The sequence below is a fragment of the Juglans regia genome, chromosome 7, assembly GCF_001411555.2.
Source record: "Juglans regia cultivar Chandler chromosome 7, Walnut 2.0, whole genome shotgun sequence".
NCBI classification, from domain to species: domain Eukaryota; kingdom Viridiplantae; phylum Streptophyta; class Magnoliopsida; order Fagales; family Juglandaceae; genus Juglans; species Juglans regia.
The window spans coordinates 7,642,424-7,650,057 of record NC_049907.1 but is presented as its reverse complement, the minus strand read 5'-3'; the positions used below and the strand labels follow the sequence as shown (position 1 = coordinate 7,650,057).

The window sequence follows — 7,634 nt, the reverse complement described above, 5'->3', positions numbered from 1 at the left end:
AACAATTAATCCCAAAAATTACAGAGATACCAAACTGTACATTTTTCCCCCAACCATTTCACCACAATTAAAGAATCACATTCAATATCAATACAAAAATGCCCTAGCTGACGACAATATTTTATTCCTTTCACCACTGCACGTAACTCAGCTTCATTATTAGTAACCGTCCCAAAAATTTTGAGTTGTTCACTTTATACCCACAAATTACAACATAAAATTTCAAAAAATGTTCCAAACACGTCTATTACATTCACTTCATGTCCATTACACTAACAAATTACAGCGAGTTATATGAGTTGCAGCATTGGCCAACATACATTGTCGTTCTTTGGCAACATCAAAATTACAATACAAAATATGAAAAAAATAACCCTGATATGAACAACATTTTCAACATTCCCTTGTACTTTTTCTCCATTACTTGTAATTTGGATTGTTCGATGCCTGGACGTTCATGAAGTACCCTCTCATTTCTTCATTCTGCTAACTCTAACATCATCTTATAGCAGTTGTTGTGATCACTTTGAAGATCAATCCATTCAAAAAATTCACGTTGTGCTTTATTCTTATAATTTTGGACAATTGTAAAATATTCTACCAAAATTATGGGCCTTTCCAGAAATCTGTACTTTCGCTTGGATGCCACAATAACAAAATGGTCTCTCCACTGGCACTTTATCTTCCCCTCTTGCAGTCTAAGAACTTGAGCCGGAATGAGAACCGAAACTTCTCATTTTCTGTCATAAACTAGCCAAACAAAGGATAGTAAATGAAAATGAATGTATCATGCATATATTTGAATTACTATAAATGAACCAATTTCTTAGAGTGGGCATGCTTTTCTTTATGGCAAAGCACCTTAAAATGAGGCCCCTTAATTTCAGTAGAAAGTCACTACTAGTTTGAGAATTTTAATACTTTCAGTTTTTCTCATTTCCTCCACACAACGGATTTGAATCCATTGTTCTTAACTTAGCATTCACATATATGGTGCATATATGGAGGAAAATTTAAAGGTGCAAAAAGGGCCAAACATGAGTACAAAAACATGACTACAGTATGGTCATCTAACTTAGCAAGCTCATTGCCAATCAACAATCAGCAAATTTTCATGACTACAATCAGAAATTCAATATTGTCATCTACCAAGCTCACTCCCAATCTGCAATCAGAAATTAGCAAATTTTCATAATTTAGCAAGCTCACTCCCTATCAACAATCAACAATTAGTAATTTTTCATAACTTAGCAAGCTCACTCCAAATCAGCACATTTTCAAAACTTATCAACCAATCAGCAATTAGCAATCATTATGGTTATTTAACTACAATATGGTCATCTAACTTAACAATCCAAGTCAGTTTCCCTCTCTTAGTTCTCTCTACGCAGTGAGGGCAAAGTAGAGGTTTTTTCTGCCTAGTGCAGCCCTAGTTTTCTTGCTTGGGATTTAGGTGTTGCTGCTAGTATGGATACTGATCTAGATGGGTTATATAAACGGTTATCGTTGACGGATCAAGAGGAGGAAGAAGTGGTGGTGGACGCTAGTGAGTTAGAAGAACTTTCTCTTTGTAAAGGAAAGGGGTTGTTTTTGTCTCTTTTTACTGATAAGCTTTATAATCGAGATGCGTTCAAATTGACAATGACACGAGCATGGCGGCCGGTGCGTGGAATGTGTTTTCGGGATCTTAATGCAAATCTATTTTTGGCAGAGTTTGAAGACCTTCGGGATAAGGAGCGGGTATTGAGAGAGGGCCCTTGGTCTTTTGATAAGCAGTTAGTGTTGGTGCAGGAAGTCGACGGGAGTAAACAAGTGCATTAGATCAAAATCTAGGAAGCTACTTTTTGGGTTCGGATTCATGATCTCCCATTGCGTGCTCGGAATGCATATGTGGGGGACCGTATTGGTAAGAAAATAGGGAAGGTTGAAGAAGTAGATTTGGCTAAGGGGGAAGTGGCTTGGGGAGAGTTTTTACGAGTTCGGATAACTCTTGATGTGTTGAAACCGTTGTTAAGGGGAACAAAGTTCACTATGGGAAATGGCGAATCGTGTTGGGTTCGTTTCTCGTATGAGAGATTACCCAATTTCTGTTATTTGTGTGGCTGCCTGGGACATGGGGATCGAGAATGTGGATTAAGGCAGACTGCCGCACAGGGTGATAATATGGGATCTGTTCCGTATGGAGCTTGGTTTCGGGCATCCAGTTATGGTGATCATTATCGTGCAGGTCGTTCATGGGACCGTAGAGAAACGAACCGGCAAGAAGGTCATCCAAAAGGCCGCTCAGGGGGGGTGGCGGCCACTGGGAACACCGTGGTACCGATACCTAGTAACTCGGCACAAAATCCGGGGTTTAATGAGCCCGATGGTTATGCAACGTCTAAGGAAAGATCTTTGGCGGAAACTATGCATGGGGACGAGAATACAAGGAAAGTAGCTAACGGAAGCGAGTTTCAAGGGTCAGTTGCTGCAGATGAGATTATAAATGGAGGAGCCGATGTTTTCGCAACATCAAGAAAAAGATCTTTAGCGGTAAATATGCAAGGAGATGAGATTTCAGGGACAGTAGCTGAAGGAAGCAAGATTCACGAATCAGTTGAAGCGGCTGATATTTTAAACGGAGGAGTTGATGGTATTTCCATGGGAATTCAAATTTCGACTATGGGGCCAAGTGTAGATGGGCTGGTTAAGACGGGAAACAATGTGGATATGAGCCATGTTTTTAATAATAAACCCGATGGGCTTACAAGCAGAAGATGGAAACGATTGTCAGTTATTTCTTCCCCTGTTTTGACTGATGTTCCTCCAATTTCTTTAAGTTCTAAAAAGTGGAAGGTCATAACCAGAGAGGGTGAAACGGATTTGTTTAACCGATGGAAACGATTCGGAGGCAACCCAGTGTTACGATGACAACTTGGCGGTGGCTGTTGAACAGCACCGCCGCGATCAATGAAGCTTATAAGTTGGAATGTCCATGGGCTTGGGAACCCACGGGGCATTCGAACCCTCTGCGAATTGGTGAAGAGGGAAGCTCCCGAAGTCCTGTTTTTACAGGAAACTCGTTTGAAAGCGCACGAATTTGAGGTATGTAAATTTAAACTAGGTTTTGCTAATTGTTTGGTAGTGGATTGTTGTGGCCGAAAGGGGGGTCTCGCTTTGTTGTGGGGCAGGGATGTTAATTTGTCCATTATTAATTATTCCCAATGTCATATTGATGCGTTGATTGAAGATGTTTCTGGGATTGGGTCCTGGTTTTTAACCGGAATTTATGGGTTTCCGGATGTTTCTCAGAGGTACAAAACTTGGGATTTGTTGAGAACATTGGGCAGGCAAAATGGTGAAACATGGCTGGTCTTTGGTGATTTCAACGAAATTTTGCATCATCATGAGAAATGGGGGGGAAGAGTAAGGTCGAATAGGCAAATTTCTGATTTTCGGGATGTGGTGAATGATTGTGCTTTACGGGATATGGGGTTTAAGGGGACCAAATTTACTTGGAGTAATAGGAGGGTAAGGCCTTTTGGAGTTAGTGAGAGATTAGACAGGGCTCTGGCGAATGTTCCATGGGGGAATATGTTTCCAAATGCTTCTGTATCTCATGGATTGGAAGCTTATTCCGATCATATTCTTATATGGGTTAATACGGAAGGGGATATGGGCTTTAAAAGAGGTAAAAAACAGTTTAGGTCTGAAGAGATGTGGTTAGGGGAGCCAGCTTGTGAGGATATTATTCGGCAAGTATGGAGTAGGGGGACTGGGGGAAATCATATGCTGGATATTATGGAGAAGGTGAAGGAGTGTGGTTATCAGTTACAGAGTTGGAATTTAAACTGTTTTGGCAATGTCCAAAAGCAACTTCGACTGGCTAGGAAAAAAATGGAATTGTTGCATGATTCTGATCCTGTAGGAGAACAGTTCGAAGATCATAAGAGGGCTAGAGAGGAGGTACAGCAGTGGATGGAAAGGGATGAGGTGATGTGGAGGCAACGTTCTAAAGCGTTGTGGCTAAAAGATGGTGATCGAAATTCTAGCTATTTTCACATGAAGGCATCTCAAAGGAGAAGGAAAAACCAGTTGATTAAGATCCAGGATGGGGATGGAGTTTGGCAGTATGGCGAGCAAAGGGACAGAATTTTCCTACAATATTTTGAAGATCTTTTTAAAAGCTCAAATCCAAGTGGCAATACTGATTTTCTTGAGTCTCTTGCTGGAAGAGTTACTCCAAGTATGAATGAGGGGTTGAATGAGCAGTACACTGAAGCTGAAGTTTTGTTGGCTTTGTCAGAGATGAATCCTTCTAAAGCACCTGGTCCTGATGGCATGTCCCCGGCTTTCTATAAAAAATATTGGCATGTGGTGGGCAATTCTGTCTTGGAGGCTGATTTACAGGCTCTGAATTCAGGTGATTTTCCTCAATCATTAAATCATACTTTTATCACGCTCATTCCAAAGAAGCAAAATCCTGTTTTGGTTTCTGATTATAGGCCCATTAGTCTTTGTAATGTGGCTTATAAATTGATATCAAAAGTTATTTTCAATAGATTGAAATCTGTTTTGCCTTGTATTATTGGTGAAAATCAAAGTGCTTTTGTGCCGGGCTAGTTAATCACTAATAATGTACTGATTGCGTACGAGTTGGTTCATTTTCTAAAACACAAAAAAAAGGGGAAGAAAGGATTCATGTCTTTGAAGTTGGATATGAGTAAGGCTTATGATAGAGTTGAGTGGAGTTTTATTAAAAAGGTGATGGACGTGATGGGGTTTCAGCCAGCTTTCACTTCTTTGGTGATGTTATGTGTTCAATCCGTTTCCTTTTCTGTTTTGGTGAATGGGCAGCCAATAGGTCAAATTTTTCCTAGTAGGGGATTAAGACAAGGGGACCCTTTGTCTCCTTATCTTTTTCTTCTTTGTACTGAAGGGCTCACTTCTTTGTTGAATGCAGCAGGTATAAGGGGGGATATTTCTGGGATTAAAATTTGTAGGGGTGCTCCCAATATTAACCATTTGCTATTCACAGATGATAGTGTTATTTTTTGCAAGGCTGATGTTGAGGAGAATAGGAGAGTACAAGCTGTTCTAACAGCTTATGAGAGTGTGTCGGGGCAGAAGATCAATAAGGAGAAAACAGCGATGGTGTTTAGTAGTAATGTGGGTTTGGTTGAAAGGGAAGAGATTCGGCTGCTATGGAGTAATGGTGAAATTCAGCAGTATGAAAAATACCTTGGGTTGCCTCCAATTGTTGGTCGTTCAAAAACAAGGGCGTTTCAGTCTATTAAGCAGCGGGTTTGGCAGAAATTGCAAAGTTGGAAGGAGAAATTGCTATCTTAAGGGGGTAAGGAGATTTTAATTAAAGCTGTGGCCCTATCCATTCCCACTTATTCTATGAGTTGTTTTCTCTTACCTATAAATTTCTGTTTGGAGCTGGAAAGTTTAATGTCTAAATTTTGGTGGGGCCAAAAGAAAGAAGAAAAAAGGATTCATTGGGTTAGTTGGAACAATATGTGTGAAAGGAAGTGTAGGGGAGGAATGGGTTTCAAGAGACTTAGATTTTTTAATCTTGCCCTTTTAGCAAAGCATGGATGGAGGTTGATGCAATCAGAGGATACTTTGCTTCATAAGCTTTTCAAAGCTAGATATTTTTCTAAGTCAAATTTTATGGAGTCTAGCTTGGGCAACTGTCCCTCTTATACATGGCGGGGTATCTGGGAGGCAAAGAAATGGTTGAAGGAGGGATGTAGATGGCGGATTGGAGATGGTAAAAGTGCTCATCTATGGACAGATTATTGGCTTCCAGGGCATAAGAATTTGGCTCACGAGGTGGGTGTACAAATGCATGATAGAGAAGCTGTTGTGGCTTCTGTGATTGATGAGGATACAAGGAGGTGGGACATTCCAAAACTCAGAACTCTCTTCAATCCAATGGTTGTGGCAGAAATCAACAGAATTCTGATATTCCCGGAAGGTACCCCTGACAAATTGATATGGAATCAAGAAAGAAATGGTCAGTTTTCTGTGAGGAGTTGTTACAAGCTAATCTTGGCACATATGGGATCAAGTACAGCAGAGTCTTCTTTGATGGGGAGGCAGCAGAAGTTATGGAAAGCCTTATGGAGGATGAAAGTTCCAAACAAAATTAAAATCTTTGCTTGGCGTGTTTGCAAAGATAGTTTACCTTCTAAGGATAAGTTGCTAAAGAAAAATGTGATTACAGCAGCTAATTGTAGTTTCTGTCAATATCCTCTGGAGGATTTGGCACATGCTGTGATTAGTTGTTCTCACATTCGGGCTTTTTGGTTACAGTTATTTCCCTCTTTAATAAATTCTATGTCTCCTAATGTTACTGAACTGGTTTTACAAATGGTGGAGGGGGTCGATGCTGGTAATTTGGAGCTGTTTTTCTGTCTTGCATGGGGATTCTGGTATCGAAGAAACAAGTTTGAATTTGATAAAATCAGATTAAGTCCAAGGCATGTTGTTAATCATTCTTGGGGTCTATTGCATAGTTTCAAAGCTGTGTCTGTTTGTTCTAAGGTGCAGCTCAAGGATAGCTTTAGCTGGAGGCCTCCTACTCAGGGAATACTCAAGCTAAATACAGATGGTGCAATGTTTCCTAATCTATTACAAGCTGGTATTGGTGTCATTTTAAGGGATGCAGCAGGGATGGTGGTCATGGCTGCTTCTAAACGTGAACAAGAGGTGGAAGATCCTGAGGCCATTGAACTGTTAGCTGTTTTCAGAGGATTGCAGTTTTGTTCTTCTATGGGCATCGCACATATTGAAATTGAATCAGACTGTTTATTGATGATTCAGTCTTTGCAGAAGGAGGATATGCTGAATTCTTTGCTTGGCAACTTATTTTCTGAAATTAAAAGACTTTGTAATTGCTTTGAAAGCATTTCTTTTAAACATGTTTTTAGGGAGGGTAATAGGGCGGCTCATGAGCTTGCTCGTTACGCTTGGAGAGTTGATGATCTTGAAATGTGGTGGGATAGTATTCCAGATTTCCTTTCTCAAACCTTATGGTTTGATAAATGTCTGTAATCTTTTAATCTCAATGATGAAGTTGTTTTTCTATCAAAAAAAAAAAAAAAACTTAACAATCCCAATCAGCAAATTTTTAGGAGAAACCAATAAAAAATCCAATGCCCACTCCTACCCATGCGTATATATATTAAGGCAGTTACCCATTTCAATCCATCCCAATCCCATGATTCAATTTCAATCATATTAAAGCAATTACCCATTTCAATCCCTCCCAATCCCATATCAAGGTAGTTACCCATTTCTAGGAATGATGTAAAATCAACTGGAGAATGTTAAATCAGCTTATGTAAAATAAGCAATCACATGATTCACAAGGGAGAGAATCAAAGAAGTAGAGAGAATAGAAGAAGAAGAATCACATGGGATCCAAAAAATTGAACCATTACTTGGTCTAGGGTTCGGTTGTGTTGTCCGTCTCCAAAGCCATGGTTGCGAGAAGGGGCTGGGTCTGTTCGTCTCCTTGCCACGGTTGCGAGGGGGTGTGGTATTCACTGGCACCATCACGAGAGGGATCCCTGGACAAGACGACTTTGGTGAGAATCGCACAAACATCAACTTTGGTGAGAACCGCATAGAAGGCTCTTGGTGAA

At 40.2% G+C, this 7,634-nt stretch overlaps 1 long non-coding RNA gene across 1 annotated transcript; it reads right to left on the bottom strand.

Moving 5' to 3' along the window:
- Positions 1-230: 230 nt before the first annotated feature.
- LOC108991040 lies at positions 231-7,634 on the bottom strand. The gene is made up of 2 exons (XR_001996094.2): positions 7,431-7,634; positions 231-750 (listed from the first exon to the last, which is right to left on the bottom strand). It is a non-coding gene; the product is annotated as an uncharacterized LOC108991040 (long non-coding RNA).